The 14,844-nt window shown below is 38.0% G+C and overlaps 17 non-coding genes across 17 annotated transcripts; all 17 read left to right on the top strand.

Moving 5' to 3' along the window:
- Positions 1-464: 464 nt before the first annotated feature.
- TRNAT-CGU (transfer RNA threonine (anticodon CGU)) lies at positions 465-538 on the top strand. The gene has a single exon. It is a non-coding gene; the product is annotated as a tRNA-Thr (tRNA).
- A 778-nt stretch (positions 539-1,316) lies between these two features.
- TRNAT-CGU (transfer RNA threonine (anticodon CGU)) lies at positions 1,317-1,390 on the top strand. The gene has a single exon. It is a non-coding gene; the product is annotated as a tRNA-Thr (tRNA).
- A 778-nt stretch (positions 1,391-2,168) lies between these two features.
- On the top strand, positions 2,169-2,242 carry TRNAT-CGU (transfer RNA threonine (anticodon CGU)). The gene has a single exon. It is a non-coding gene; the product is annotated as a tRNA-Thr (tRNA).
- A 777-nt stretch (positions 2,243-3,019) lies between these two features.
- TRNAT-CGU (transfer RNA threonine (anticodon CGU)) lies at positions 3,020-3,093 on the top strand. Its single transcript has one exon. It is a non-coding gene; the product is annotated as a tRNA-Thr (tRNA).
- Positions 3,094-3,871: 778 nt separating this feature from the next.
- Positions 3,872-3,945, top strand: TRNAT-CGU (transfer RNA threonine (anticodon CGU)). The gene has a single exon. It is a non-coding gene; the product is annotated as a tRNA-Thr (tRNA).
- A 778-nt stretch (positions 3,946-4,723) lies between these two features.
- On the top strand, positions 4,724-4,797 carry TRNAT-CGU (transfer RNA threonine (anticodon CGU)). The gene has a single exon. It is a non-coding gene; the product is annotated as a tRNA-Thr (tRNA).
- A 777-nt stretch (positions 4,798-5,574) lies between these two features.
- Positions 5,575-5,648, top strand: TRNAT-CGU (transfer RNA threonine (anticodon CGU)). Its single transcript has one exon. It is a non-coding gene; the product is annotated as a tRNA-Thr (tRNA).
- Positions 5,649-6,426: 778 nt separating this feature from the next.
- TRNAT-CGU (transfer RNA threonine (anticodon CGU)) lies at positions 6,427-6,500 on the top strand. The gene has a single exon. It is a non-coding gene; the product is annotated as a tRNA-Thr (tRNA).
- A 777-nt stretch (positions 6,501-7,277) lies between these two features.
- TRNAT-CGU (transfer RNA threonine (anticodon CGU)) lies at positions 7,278-7,351 on the top strand. The gene has a single exon. It is a non-coding gene; the product is annotated as a tRNA-Thr (tRNA).
- Positions 7,352-8,129: 778 nt separating this feature from the next.
- On the top strand, positions 8,130-8,203 carry TRNAT-CGU (transfer RNA threonine (anticodon CGU)). The gene has a single exon. It is a non-coding gene; the product is annotated as a tRNA-Thr (tRNA).
- Positions 8,204-8,981: 778 nt separating this feature from the next.
- On the top strand, positions 8,982-9,055 carry TRNAT-CGU (transfer RNA threonine (anticodon CGU)). Its single transcript has one exon. It is a non-coding gene; the product is annotated as a tRNA-Thr (tRNA).
- Positions 9,056-9,833: 778 nt separating this feature from the next.
- TRNAT-CGU (transfer RNA threonine (anticodon CGU)) lies at positions 9,834-9,907 on the top strand. The gene has a single exon. It is a non-coding gene; the product is annotated as a tRNA-Thr (tRNA).
- A 778-nt stretch (positions 9,908-10,685) lies between these two features.
- TRNAT-CGU (transfer RNA threonine (anticodon CGU)) lies at positions 10,686-10,759 on the top strand. Its single transcript has one exon. It is a non-coding gene; the product is annotated as a tRNA-Thr (tRNA).
- Positions 10,760-11,537: 778 nt separating this feature from the next.
- On the top strand, positions 11,538-11,611 carry TRNAT-CGU (transfer RNA threonine (anticodon CGU)). Its single transcript has one exon. It is a non-coding gene; the product is annotated as a tRNA-Thr (tRNA).
- A 778-nt stretch (positions 11,612-12,389) lies between these two features.
- Positions 12,390-12,463, top strand: TRNAT-CGU (transfer RNA threonine (anticodon CGU)). The gene has a single exon. It is a non-coding gene; the product is annotated as a tRNA-Thr (tRNA).
- Positions 12,464-13,240: 777 nt separating this feature from the next.
- TRNAT-CGU (transfer RNA threonine (anticodon CGU)) lies at positions 13,241-13,314 on the top strand. Its single transcript has one exon. It is a non-coding gene; the product is annotated as a tRNA-Thr (tRNA).
- Positions 13,315-14,091: 777 nt separating this feature from the next.
- TRNAT-CGU (transfer RNA threonine (anticodon CGU)) lies at positions 14,092-14,165 on the top strand. The gene has a single exon. It is a non-coding gene; the product is annotated as a tRNA-Thr (tRNA).
- The last annotated feature ends 679 nt before the right edge of the window (positions 14,166-14,844 follow it).

The following is a 14,844-nucleotide window of genomic DNA, read 5'->3' as shown; positions in this document are numbered from 1 at the left end:
TTCAACATTGGAGATGAAGATTACTTCAACAAGTATGGGATTCAAAAACCATGCATGCAGAGCACAATGGATTAGTAGTCATACGCCATAACCACTCGGCAGCTCGTCTACAGGAAGAGTCTGTAGCCAGATGATGTGATCTAATGAGGATTTTGACAAGTCTGTGCAATTTCACTAAAGATTGTGTATGAGCTTCTGGCAAAGTGGCTCTTATCATATCTACAACAGTGGATTATGTCAAGAGTTGGACAAGCTCAAACTTTATCAGAGATTAACCAAAGTTTAGGGTTTTAATATCAGTAATTCAATAAAGATTGTATTTTTTGTCACTATTGAAGCCCTAAAAATTAGTCCAGTAAAGAAAGAATTTGCATAAGTCGTCTATCTCTAGACATTCAAGGACACTGAAAGACATGAGGTGATGGCGACTCTACCAGTAGTGCTTTTCTACTCTTACACAAAGTGGTGCTGTGGCTTAGTTGGTTAAAGCGCCTGTCTCGTAAACAGGAGATCCTGAGTTCGAATCTCAGCAGTGCCTTCTTTTCATAGCCTCAGTACTGAAGTTTCTATGTTCAACAGTGTACTTTCCTTGTAAAAATACTATAAAGTCAAACTTGTCTTTCTCATATCCCTTCCTTAGATAGTGCAATGGAGAGATTCTAAATCTGTGTTGTCAAAGTACTCAAAAGGAAGAAGATGTCAGCCAATGTAGGATGGCATCAAGCATGCCAAATGAAAACAGTGGGTTTACTTTTGCCAGACTGAAATGTTAGAAAAGTTTCGATAGCAGCCTTCTTGAACAGGAAATGCTGGAAATACTCACTGCTTGGGCTGAAAAAGATAATTTAGAGTTTCAACATTGGAGATGAAGATTACTTCAACAAGTATGGGATTCAAAAACCATGCATGCAGAGCACAATGGATTAGTAGTCATACGCCATAACCACTCGGCAGCTCGTCTACAGGAAGAGTCTGTAGCCAGATGATGTGATCTAATGAGGATTTTGACAAGTCTGTGCAATTTCACTAAAGATTGTGTATGAGCTTCTGGCAAAGTGGCTCTTATCATATCTACAACAGTGGATTATGTCAAGAGTTGGACAAGCTCAAACTTTATCAGAGATTAACCAAAGTTTAGGGTTTTAATATCAGTAATTCAATAAAGATTGTATTTTTTGTCACTATTGAAGCCCTAAAAATTAGTCCAGTAAAGAAAGAATTTGCATAAGTCGTCTATCTCTAGACATTCAAGGACACTGAAAGACATGAGGTGATGGCGACTCTACCAGTAGTGCTTTTCTACTCTTACACAAAGTGGTGCTGTGGCTTAGTTGGTTAAAGCGCCTGTCTCGTAAACAGGAGATCCTGAGTTCGAATCTCAGCAGTGCCTTCTTTTCATAGCCTCAGTACTGAAGTTTCTATGTTTAACAGTGTATTTTCCTTGTAAAAATACTATAAATTCAAACTTGTCTTTCTCATATCCCTTCCTTAGATAGTGCAATGGAGAGATTCTAAATCTGTGTTGTCAAAGTACTCAAAAGGAAGAAGATGTCAGCCAATGTAGGATGGCATCAAGCATGCCAAATGAAAACAGTGGGTTTACTTTTGCCAGACTGAAATGTTAGAAAAGTTTCGATAGCAGCCTTCTTGAACAGGAAATGCTGGAAATACTCACTGCTTGGGCTGAAAAAGATAATTTAGAGTTTCAACATTGGAGATGAAGGTAACTTCAACAAGTATGGGATTCAAAAACCATGCATGCAGAGCACAATGGATTAGTAGTCATACGCCATAACCACTCGGCAGCTCGTCTACAGGAAGAGTCTGTAGCCAGATGATGTGATCTAATGAGGATTTTGACAAGTCTGTGCAATTTCACTAAAGATTGTGTATGAGCTTCTGGCAAAGTGGCTCTTATCATATCTACAACAGTGGATTATGTCAAGAGTTGGACAAGCTCAAACTTTCTCAGAGATTAACCAAAGTTTAGGGTTTTAATATCAGTAATTCAATAAAGATTGTATTTTTTGTCACTATTGAAGCCCTAAAAATTAGTCCAGTAAAGAAAGAATTTGCATAAGTCGTCTATCTCTAGACATTCAAGGACACTCAAAGACATGAGGTGAGGGCGACTCTATTAGTAGTGCTTTTCTACTCTTACACAAAGTGGTGCTGTGGCTTAGTTGGTTAAAGCGCCTGTCTCGTAAACAGGAGATCCTGAGTTCGAATCTCAGCAGTGCCTTCTTTTCATAGCCTCAGTACTGAAGTTTCTATGTTTAACAGTGTATTTTCCTTGTAAAAATACTATAAAGTCAAACTTGTCTTTCTCATATCCCTTCCTTAGATAGTGCAATGGAGAGATTCTAAATCTGTGTTGTCAAAGTACTCAAAAGGAAGAAGATGTCAGCCAATGTAGGATGGCATCAAGCATGCCAAATGAAAACAGTGGGTTTACTTTTGCCAGACTGAAATGTTAGAAAAGTTTGATAGCAGCCTTCTTGAACAGGAAATGCTGGAAATACTCACTGCTTGGGCTGAAAAAGATAATTTAGAGTTTCAACATTGGAGATGAAGATTACTTCAACAAGTATGGGATTCAAAAACCATGCATGCAGAGCACAATGGATTAGTAGTCATACGCCATAACCACTCGGCAGCTCGTCTACAGGAAGAGTCTGTAGCCAGATGATGTGATCTAATGAGGATTTTGACAAGTCTGTGCAATTTCACTAAAGATTGTGTATGAGCTTCTGGCAAAGTGGCTCTTATCATATCTACAACAGTGGATTATGTCAAGAGTTGGACAAGCTCAAACTTTATCAGAGATTAACCAAAGTTTAGGGTTTTAATATCAGTAATTCAATAAAGATTGTATTTTTTGTCACTATTGAAGCCCTAAAAATTAGTCCAGTAAAGAAAGAATTTGCATAATTCGTCTATCTCTAGACATTCAAGGACACTGAAAGACATGAGGTGATGGCGACTCTACCAGTAGTGCTTTTCTACTCTTACACAAAGTGGTGCTGTGGCTTAGTTGGTTAAAGCGCCTGTCTCGTAAACAGGAGATCCTGAGTTCGAATCTCAGCAGTGCCTTCTTTTCATAGCCTCAGTACTGAAGTTTCTATGTTTAACAGTGTATTTTCCTTGTAAAAATACTATAAATTCAAACTTGTCTTTCTCATATCCCTTCCTTAGATAGTGCAATGGAGAAATTCTAAATCTGTGTTGTCAAAGTACTCAAAAGGAAGAAGATGTCAGCCAATGTAGGATGGCATCAAGCATGCCAAATGAAAACAGTGGGTTTACTTTTGCCAGACTGAAATGTTAGAAAAGTTTCGATAGCAGCCTTCTTGAACAGGAAATGCTGGAAATACTCACTGCTTGGGCTGAAAAAGATAATTTAGAGTTTCAACATTGGAGATGAAGGTAACTTCAACAAGTATGGGATTCAAAAACCATGCATGCAGAGCACAATGGATTAGTAGTCATATGCCATAACCACTCGGCAGCTCGTCTACAGGAAGAGTCTGTAGCCAGATGATGTGATCTAATGAGGATTTTGACAAGTCTGTGCAATTTCACTAAAGATTGTGTATGAGCTTCTGGCAAAGTGGCTCTTATCATATCTACAACAGTGGATTATGTCAAGAGTTGGACAAGCTCAAACTTTCTCAGAGATTAACCAAAGTTTAGGGTTTTAATATCAGTAATTCAATAAAGATTGTATTTTTTGTCACTATTGAAGCCCTAAAAATTAGTCCAGTAAAGAAAGAATTTGCATAAGTCGTCTATCTCTAGACATTCAAGGACACTCAAAGACATGAGGTGAGGGCGACTCTACCAGTAGTGCTTTTCTACTCTTACACAAAGTGGTGCTGTGGCTTAGTTGGTTAAAGCGCCTGTCTCGTAAACAGGAGATCCTGAGTTCGAATCTCAGCAGTGCCTTCTTTTCATAGCCTCAGTACTGAAGTTTCTATGTTTAACAGTGTATTTTCCTTGTAAAAATACTATAAAGTCAAACTTGTCTTTCTCATATCCCTTCCTTAGATAGTGCAATGGAGAGATTCTAAATCTGTGTTGTCAAAGTACTCAAAAGGAAGAAGATGTCAGCCAATGTAGGATGGCATCAAGCATGCCAAATGAAAACAGTGGGTTTACTTTTGCCAGACTGAAATGTTAGAAAAGTTTGATAGCAGCCTTCTTGAACAGGAAATGCTGGAAATACTCACTGCTTGGGCTGAAAAAGATAATTTAGAGTTTCAACATTGGAGATGAAGGTAACTTCAACAAGTATGGGATTCAAAAACCATACATGCAGAGCACAATGGATTAGTAGTCATACGCCATAACCACTCGGCAGCTCATCTACAGGAAAAATCTGTAGCCAGATGATGTGATCTAATGAGGATTTTGACAAGTCTGTGCAATTTCACTAAAGATTGTGTATGAGCTTCTGGCAAAGTGGCTCTTATCATATCTACAACAGTGGATTATGTCAAGAGTTGGACAAGCTCAAACTTTATCAGAGATTAACCAAAGTTTAGGGTTTTAATATCAGTAATTCAATAAAGATTGTATTTTTTTGTCACTATTGAAGCCCTAAAAATTAGTCCAGTAAAGAAAGAATTTGCATAAGTCGTCTATCTCTAGACATTCAAGGACACTGAAAGACATGAGGTAAGGGCGACTCTACCAGTAGTGCTTTTCTACTCTTACACAAAGTGGTGCGGTGGCTTAGTTGGTTAAAGCGCCTGTCTCGTAAACAGGAGATCCTGAGTTCGAATCTCAGCAGTGCCTTCTTTTCATAGCCTCAGTACTGAAGTTTCTATGTTTAACAGTGTATTTTCCTTGTAAAAATACTATAAAGTCAAACTTGTCTTTCTCATATCCCTTCCTTAGATAGTGCAATGGAGAGATTCTAAATCTGTGTTGTCAAAGTACTCAAAAGGAAGAAGATGTCAGCCAATGTAGGATGGCATCAAGCATGCCAAATGAAAACAGTGGGTTTACTTTTGCCAGACTGAAATGTTAGAAAAGTTTGATAGCAGCCTTCTTGAACAGGAAATGCTGGAAATACTCACTGCTTGGGCTGAAAAAGATAATTTAGAGTTTCAACATTGGAGATGAAGGTAACTTCAACAAGTATGGGATTCAAAAACCATACATGCAGAGCACAATGGATTAGTAGTCATACGCCATAACCACTCGGCAGCTCGTCTACAGGAAAAATCTGTAGCCAGATGATGTGATCTAATGAGGATTTTGACAAGTCTGTGCAATTTCACTAAAGATTGTGTATGAGCTTCTGGCAAAGTGGCTCTTATCATATCTACAACAGTGGATTATGTCAAAAGTTGGACAAGCTCAAACTTTATCAGAGATTAACCAAAGTTTAGGGTTTTAATATCTGTAATTCAATAAAGATTGTATTTTTTGTCACTATTGAAGCCCTAAAAATTAGTCCAGTAAAGAAAGAATTTGCATAAGTCGTCTATCTCTAGACATTCAAGGACACTCAAAGACATGAGGTGAGGGCGACTCTACCAGTAGTGCTTTTCTACTCTTACACAAAGTGGTGCTGTGGCTTAGTTGGTTAAAGCGCCTGTCTCGTAAACAGGAGATCCTGAGTTCGAATCTCAGCAGTGCCTTCTTTTCATAGCCTCAGTACTGAAGTTTCTATGTTTAACAGTGTATTTTCCTTGTAAAAATACTATAAAGTCAAACTTGTCTTTCTCATATCCCTTCCTTAGATAGTGCAATGGAGAGATTCTAAATCTGTGTTGTCAAAGTACTCAAAAGGAAGAAGATGTCAGCCAATGTAGGATGGCATCAAGCATGCCAAATGAAAACAGTGGGTTTACTTTTGCCAGACTGAAATGTTAGAAAAGTTTGATAGCAGCCTTCTTGAACAGGAAATGCTGGAAATACTCACTGCTTGGGCTGAAAAAGATAATTTAGAGTTTCAACATTGGAGATGAAGGTAACTTCAACAAGTATGGGATTCAAAAACCATACATGCAGAGCACAATGGATTAGTAGTCATACGCCATAACCACTCGGCAGCTCGTCTACAGGAAAAATCTGTAGCCAGATGATGTGATCTAATGAGGATTTTGACAAGTCTGTGCAATTTCACTAAAGATTGTGTATGAGCTTCTGGCAAAGGGGCTCTTATCATATCTACAACAGTGGATTATGTCAAAAGTTGGACAAGCTCAAACTTTATCAGAGATTAACCAAAGTTTAGGGTTTTAATATCAGTAATTCAATAAAGATTGTATTTTTTTGTCACTATTGAAGCCCTAAAAATTAGTCCAGTAAAGAAAGAATTTGCATAAGTCGTCTATCTCTAGACATTCACGGACACTGAAAGACATGAGGTAAGGGCGACTCTACCAGTAGTGCTTTTCTACTCTTACACAAAGTGGTGCTGTGGCTTAGTTGGTTAAAGCGCCTGTCTCGTAAACAGGAGATCCTGAGTTCGAATCTCAGCAGTGCCTTCTTTTCATAGCCTCTTACAGAAGTTTCTATGTTTAACAATGTACTTTCCTTGTAAAAATACTATAAAGTCAAACTTGTCTTTCTCATATCCCTTCCTTAGATAGTGCAATGGAGAGATTCTAAATCTGTGTTGTCAAAGTACTCAAAAGGAAGAAGATGTCAGCCAATGTAGGATGGCATCAAGCATGCCAAATGAAAACAGTGGGTTTACTTTTGCCAGACTGAAATGTTAGAAAAGTTTGATAGCAGCCTTCTTGAACAGGAAATGCTGGAAATACTCACTGCTTGGGCTGAAAAAGATAATTTAGAGTTTCAACATTGGAGATGAAGGTAACTTCAACAAGTATGGGATTCAAAAACCATACATGCAGAGCACAATGGATTAGTAGTCATACGCCATAACCACTCGGCAGCTCGTCTACAGGAAAAATCTGTAGCCAGATGATGTGATCTAATGAGGATTTTGACAAGTCTGTGCAATTTCACTAAAGATTGTGTATGAGCTTCTGGCAAAGTGGCTCTTATCATATCTACAACAGTGGATTATGTCAAGAGTTGGACAAGCTCAAACTTTATCAGAGATTAACCAAAGTTTAGGGTTTTAATATCAGTAATTCAATAAAGATTGTATTTTTTTGTCACTATTGAAGCCCTAAAAATTAGTCCAGTAAAGAAAGAATTTGCATAAGTCGTCTATCTCTAGACATTCAAGGACACTGAAAGACATGAGGTAAGGGCGACTCTACCAGTAGTGCTTTTCTACTCTTACACAAAGTGGTGCTGTGGCTTAGTTGGTTAAAGCGCCTGTCTCGTAAACAGGAGATCCTGAGTTCGAATCTCAGCAGTGCCTTCTTTTCATAGCCTCAGTACTGAAGTTTCTATGTTTAACAGTGTATTTTCCTTGTAAAAATTCTATAAAGTCAAACTTGTCTTTCTCATATCCCTTCCTTAGATAGTGCAATGGAGAGATTCTAAATCTGTGTTGTCAAAGTACTCAAAAGGAAGAAGATGTCAGCCAATGTAGGATGGCATCAAGCATGCCAAATGAAAACAGAGGGTTTACTTTTGCCAGACTGAAATGTTAGAAAAGTTTGATAGCAGCCTTCTTGAACAGGAAATGCTGGAAATACTCACTGCTTGGGCTGAAAAAGATAATTTAGAGTTTCAACATTGGAGATGAAGGTAACTTCAACAAGTATGGGATTCAAAAACCATACATGCAGAGCACAATGGATTAGTAGTCATACGCCATAACCACTCGGCAGCTCGTCTACAGGAAAAATCTGTAGCCAGATGATGTGATCTAATGAGGATTTTGACAAGTCTGTGCAATTTCACTAAAGATTGTGTATGAGCTTCTGGCAAAGTGGCTCTTATCATATCTACAACAGTGGATTATGTCAAAAGTTGGACAAGCTCAAACTTTATCAGAGATTAACCAAAGTTTAGGGTTTTAATATCAGTAATTCAATAAAGATTGTATTTTTTTGTCACTATTGAAGCCCTAAAAATTAGTCCAGTAAAGAAAGAATTTGCATAAGTCGTCTATCTCTAGACATTCAAGGACACTGAAAGACATGAGGTAAGGGCGACTCTACCAGTAGTGCTTTTCTACTCTTACACAAAGTGGTGCTGTGGCTTCGTTGGTTAAAGCGCCTGTTTCGTAAACAGGAGATCCTGAGTTCGAATCTCAGCAGTGCCTTCTTTTCATAGCCTCAGTACTGAAGTTTCTATGTTTAACAGTGTATTTTCCTTGTAAAAATACTATAAAGTCAAACTTGTCTTTCTCATATCCCTTCCTTAGATAGTGCAATGGAGAGATTCTAAATCTGTGTTGTCAAAGTACTCAAAAGGAAGAAGATGTCAGCCAATGTAGGATGGCATCAAGCATGCCAAATGAAAACAGTGGGTTTACTTTTGCCAGACTGAAATGTTAGAAAAGTTTGATAGCAGCCTTCTTGAACAGGAAATGCTGGAAATACTCACTGCTTGGGCTGAAAAAGATAATTTAGAGTTTCAACATTGGAGATGAAGGTAACTTCAACAAGTATGGGATTCAAAAACCATGCATGCAGAGCACAATGGATTAGTAGTCATACGCCATAACCACTCGGCAGCTCGTCTACAGGAAGAGTCTGTAGCCAGATGATGTGATCTAATGAGGATTTTGACAAGTCTGTGCAATTTCACTAAAGATTGTGTATGAGCTTCTGGCAAAGTGGCTCTTATCATATCTACAACAGTGGATTATGTCAAGAGTTGGACAAGCTCAAACTTTATCAGAGATTAACCAAAGTTTAGGGTTTTAATATCAGTAATTCAATAAAGATTGTATTTTTTTGTCACTATTGAAGCCCTAAAAATTAGTCCAGTAAAGAAAGAATTTGCATAAGTCGTCTATCTCTAGACATTCGAGGACACTCATAGACATGAGGTGAGGGCGACTCTACCAGTAGTGCTTTTCTACTCTTACACAAAGTGGTGCTGTGGCTTAGTTGGTTAAAGCGCCTGTCTCGTAACCAGGAGATCCTGAGTTCGAATCTCAGCAGTGCCTTCTTTTCATAGCCTCAGTACTGAAGTTTTTATGTTTAACAGTGTATTTTCCTTGTAAAAATACTATAAATTCAAACTTGTCTTTCTCATATCCCTTCCTTAGATAGTGCAATGGAGAGATTCTAAATCTGTGTTGTCAAAGTACTCAAAAGGAAGAAGATGTCAGCCAATGTAGGATGGCATCAAGCATGCCAAATGAAAACAGTGGGTTTACTTTTGCCAGACTGAAATGTTAGAAAAGTTTGATAGCAGCCTTCTTGAACAGGAAATGCTGGAAATACTCACTGCTTGGGCTGAAAAAGATAATTTAGAGTTTCAACATTGGAGATGAAGGTAACTTCAACAAGTATGGGATTCAAAAACCATACATGCAGAGCACAATGGATTAGTAGTCATACGCCATAACCACTCGGCAGCTCATCTACAGGAAAAATCTGTAGCCAGATGATGTGATCTAATGAGGATTTTGACAAGTCTGTGCAATTTCACTAAAGATTGTGTATGAGCTTCTGGCAAAGTGGCTCTTATCATATCTACAACAGTGGATTATGTCAAGAGTTGGACAAGCTCAAACTTTATCAGAGATTAACCAAAGTTTAGGGTTTTAATATCAGTAATTCAATAAAGATTGTATTTTTTTGTCACTATTGAAGCCCTAAAAATTAGTCCAGTAAAGAAAGAATTTGCATAAGTCGTCTATCTCTAGACATTCAAGGACACTGAAAGACATGAGGTAAGGGCGACTCTACCAGTAGTGCTTTTCTACTCTTACACAAAGTGGTGCTGTGGCTTAGTTGGTTAAAGCGCCTGTCTCGTAAACAGGAGATCCTGAGTTCGAATCTCAGCAGTGCCTTCTTTTCATAGCCTCAGTACTGAAGTTTCTATGTTTAACAGTGTATTTTCCTTGTAAAAATTCTATAAAGTCAAACTTGTCTTTCTCATATCCCTTCCTTAGATAGTGCAATGGAGAGATTCTAAATCTGTGTTGTCAAAGTACTCAAAAGGAAGAAGATGTCAGCCAATGTAGGATGGCATCAAGCATGCCAAAAACAAACAGTGGGTTTACTTTTGCCAGACTGAAATGTTAGAAAAGTTTGATAGCAGCCTTCTTGAACAGGAAATGCTGGAAATACTCACTGCTTGGGCTGAAAAAGATAATTTAGAGTTTCAACATTGGAGATGAAGGTAACTTCAACAAGTATGGGATTCAAAAACCATACATGCAGAGCACAATGGATTAGTAGTCATACGCCATAACCACTCGGCAGCTCGTCTACAGGAAAAATCTGTAGCCAGATGATGTGATCTAATGAGGATTTTGACAAGTCTGTGCAATTTCACTAAAGATTGTGTATGAGCTTCTGGCAAAGTGGCTCTTATCATATCTACAACAGTGGATTATGTCAAGAGTTGGACAAGCTCAAACTTTATCAGAGATTAACCAAAGTTTAGGGTTTTAATATCAGTAATTCAATAAAGATTGTATTTTTTTGTCACTATTGAAGCCCTAAAAATTAGTCCAGTAAAGAAAGAATTTGCATAAGTCGTCTATCTCTAGACATTCAAGGACACTGAAAGACATGAGGTAAGGGCGACTCTACCAGTAGTGCTTTTCTACTCTTACACAAAGTGGTGCTGTGGCTTAGTTGGTTAAAGCGCCTGTCTCGTAAACAGGAGATCCTGAGTTCGAATCTCAGCAGTGCCTTCTTTTCATAGCCTCAGTACTGAAGTTTCTATGTTTAACAGTGTATTTTCCTTGTAAAAATTCTATAAAGTCAAACTTGTCTTTCTCATATCCCTTCCTTAGATAGTGCAATGGAGAGATTCTAAATCTGTGTTGTCAAAGTACTCAAAAGGAAGAAGATGTCAGCCAATGTAGGATGGCATCAAGCATGCCAAATGAAAACAGAGGGTTTACTTTTGCCAGACTGAAATGTTAGAAAAGTTTGATAGCAGCCTTCTTGAACAGGAAATGCTGGAAATACTCACTGCTTGGGCTGAAAAAGATAATTTAGAGTTTCAACATTGGAGATGAAGGTAACTTCAACAAGTATGGGATTCAAAAACCATACATGCAGAGCACAATGGATTAGTAGTCATACGCCATAACCACTCGGCAGCTCGTCTACAGGAAAAATCTGTAGCCAGATGATGTGATCTAATGAGGATTTTGACAAGTCTGTGCAATTTCACTAAAGATTGTGTATGAGCTTCTGGCAAAGTGGCTCTTATCATATCTACAACAGTGGATTATGTCAAAAGTTGGACAAGCTCAAACTTTATCAGAGATTAACCAAAGTTTAGGGTTTTAATATCAGTAATTCAATAAAGATTGTATTTTTTTGTCACTATTGAAGCCCTAAAAATTAGTCCAGTAAAGAAAGAATTTGCATAAGTCGTCTATCTCTAGACATTCAAGGACACTGAAAGACATGAGGTAAGGGCGACTCTACCAGTAGTGCTTTTCTACTCTTACACAAAGTGGTGCTGTGGCTTCGTTGGTTAAAGCGCCTGTTTCGTAAACAGGAGATCCTGAGTTCGAATCTCAGCAGTGCCTTCTTTTCATAGCCTCAGTACTGAAGTTTCTATGTTTAACAGTGTATTTTCCTTGTAAAAATACTATAAAGTCAAACTTGTCTTTCTCATATCCCTTCCTTAGATAGTGCAATGGAGAGATTCTAAATCTGTGTTGTCAAAGTACTCAAAAGGAAGAAGATGTCAGCCAATGTAGGATGGCATCAAGCATGCCAAATGAAAACAGTGGGTTTACTTTTGCCAGACTGAAATGTTAGAAAAGTTTGATAGCAGCCTTCTTGAACAGGAAATGCTGGAAATACTCACTGCTTGGGCTGAAAAAGATAATTTAGAGTTTCAACATTGGAGATGAAGGTAACTTCAACAAGTATGGGATTCAAAAACCATACATGCAGAGCACAATGGATTAGTAGTCATACGCCATAACCACTCGGCAGCTCGTCTACAGGAAAAATCTGTAGCCAGATGATGTGATCTAATGAGGATTTTGACAAGTCTGTGCAATTTCACTAAAGATTGTGTATGAGCTTCTGGCAAAGTGGCTCTTATCATATCTACAACAGTGGATTATGTCAAAAGTTGGACAAGCTCAAACTTTATCAGAGATTAACCAAAGTTTAGGGTTTTAATATCAGTAATTCAATAAAGATTGTATTTTTTTGTCACTATTGAAGCCCTAAAAATTAGTCCAGTAAAGAAAGAATTTGCATAAGTCGTCTATCTCTAGACATTCACGGACACTGAAAGACATGAGGTAAGGGCGACTCTACCAGTAGTGCTTTTCTACTCTTACACAAAGTGGTGCTGTGGCTTTGTTGGTTAAAGCGCCTGTCTCGTAAACAGGAGATCCTGAGTTCGAATCTCAGCAGTGCCTTCTTTTCATAGCCTCTTACAGAAGTTTCTATGTTTAACAATGTACTTTCCTTGTAAAAATACTATAAAGTCAAACTTGTCTTTCTCATATCCCTTCCTTAGATAGTGCAATGGAGAGATTCTAAATCTGTGTTGTCAAAGTACTCAAAAGGAAGAAGATGTCAGCCAATGTAGGATGGCATCAAGCATGCCAAATGAAAACAGTGGGTTTACTTTTGCCAGACTGAAATGTTAGAAAAGTTTGATAGCAGCCTTCTTGAACAGGAAATGCTGGAAATACTCACTGCTTGGGCTGAAAAAGATAATTTAGAGTTTCAACATTGGAGATGAAGGTAACTTCAACAAGTATGGGATTCAAAAACCATACATGCAGAGCACAATGGATTAGTAGTCATACGCCATAACCACTCGGCAGCTCGTCTACAGGAAAAATCTGTAGCCAGATGATGTGATCTAATGAGGATTTTGACAAGTCTGTGCAATTTCACTAAAGATTGTGTATGAGCTTCTGGCAAAGTGGCTCTTATCATATCTACAACAGTGGATTATGTCAAGAGTTGGACAAGCTCAAACTTTATCAGAGATTAACCAAAGTTTAGGGTTTTAATATCAGTAATTCAATAAAGATTGTATTTTTTTGTCACTATTGAAGCCCTAAAAATTAGTCCAGTAAAGAAAGAATTTGCATAAGTCGTCTATCTCTAGACATTCAAGGACACTGAAAGACATGAGGTAAGGGCGACTCTACCAGTAGTGCTTTTCTACTCTTACACAAAGTGGTGCTGTGGCTTAGTTGGTTAAAGCGCCTGTCTCGTAAACAGGAGATCCTGAGTTCGAATCTCAGCAGTGCCTTCTTTTCATAGCCTCTTACAGAAGTTTCTATGTTTAACAATGTACTTTCCTTGTAAAAATACTATAAAGTCAAACTTGTCTTTCTCATATCCCTTCCTTAGATAGTGCAATGGAGAGATTCTAAATCTGTGTTGTCAAAGTACTCAAAAGGAAGAAGATGTCAGCCAATGTAGGATGGCATCAAGCATGCCAAATGAAAACAGTGGGTTTACTTTTGCCAGACTGAAATGTTAGAAAAGTTTGATAGCAGCCTTCTTGAACAGGAAATGCTGGAAATACTCACTGCTTGGGCTGAAAAAGATAATTTAGAGTTTCAACATTGGAGATGAAGGTAACTTCAACAAGTATGGGATTCAAAAACCATACATGCAGAGCACAATGGATTAGTAGTCATACGCCATAACCACTCGGCAGCTCGTCTACAGGAAAAATCTGTAGCCAGATGATGTGATCTAATGAGGATTTTGACAAGTCTGTGCAATTTCACTAAAGATTGTGTATGAGCTTCTGGCAAAGTGGCTCTTATCATATCTACAACAGTGGATTATGTCAAGAGTTGGACAAGCTCAAACTTTATCAGAGATTAACCAAAGTTTAGGGTTTTAATATCAGTAATTCAATAAAGATTGTATTTTTTTGTCACTATTGAAGCCCTAAAAATTAGTCCAGTAAAGAAAGAATTTGCATAAGTCGTCTATCTCTAGACATTCAAGGACACTGAAAGACATGAGGTAAGGGCGACTCTACCAGTAGTGCTTTTCTACTCTTACACAAAGTGGTGCTGTGGCTTAGTTGGTTAAAGCGCCTGTCTCGTAAACAGGAGATCCTGAGTTCGAATCTCAGCAGTGCCTTCTTTTCATAGCCTCAGTACTGAAGTTTCTATGTTTAACAGTGTATTTTCCTTGTAAAAATTCTATAAAGTCAAACTTGTCTTTCTCATATCCCTTCCTTAGATAGTGCAATGGAGAGATTCTAAATCTGTGTTGTCAAAGTACTCAAAAGGAAGAAGATGTCAGCCAATGTAGGATGGCATCAAGCATGCCAAATGAAAACAGAGGGTTTACTTTTGCCAGACTGAAATGTTAGAAAAGTTTGATAGCAGCCTTCTTGAACAGGAAATGCTGGAAATACTCACTGCTTGGGCTGAAAAAGATAATTTAGAGTTTCAACATTGGAGATGAAGGTAACTTCAACAAGTATGGGATTCAAAAACCATACATGCAGAGCACAATGGATTAGTAGTCATACGCCATAACCACTCGGCAGCTCGTCTACAGGAAAAATCTGTAGCCAGATGATGTGATCTAATGAGGATTTTGACAAGTCTGTGCAATTTCACTAAAGATTGTGTATGAGCTTCTGGCAAAGTGGCTCTTATCATATCTACAACAGTGGATTATGTCAAGAGTTGGACAAGCTCAAACTTTATCAGAGATTAACCAAAGTTTAGGGTTTTAATATCAGTAATTCAATAAAGATTGTATTTTTTTGTCACTATTGAAGCCCTAAAAATTAGTCCAGTAAAGAAAG

Source organism: Anomaloglossus baeobatrachus, chromosome 7, assembly GCF_048569485.1.
Source record: "Anomaloglossus baeobatrachus isolate aAnoBae1 chromosome 7, aAnoBae1.hap1, whole genome shotgun sequence".
Taxonomy (NCBI): Eukaryota; Metazoa; Chordata; class Amphibia; order Anura; family Aromobatidae; genus Anomaloglossus; species Anomaloglossus baeobatrachus.
Note: the sequence above shows the minus strand (reverse complement) of the source record. Positions and strands in the feature narration are given on the sequence as shown.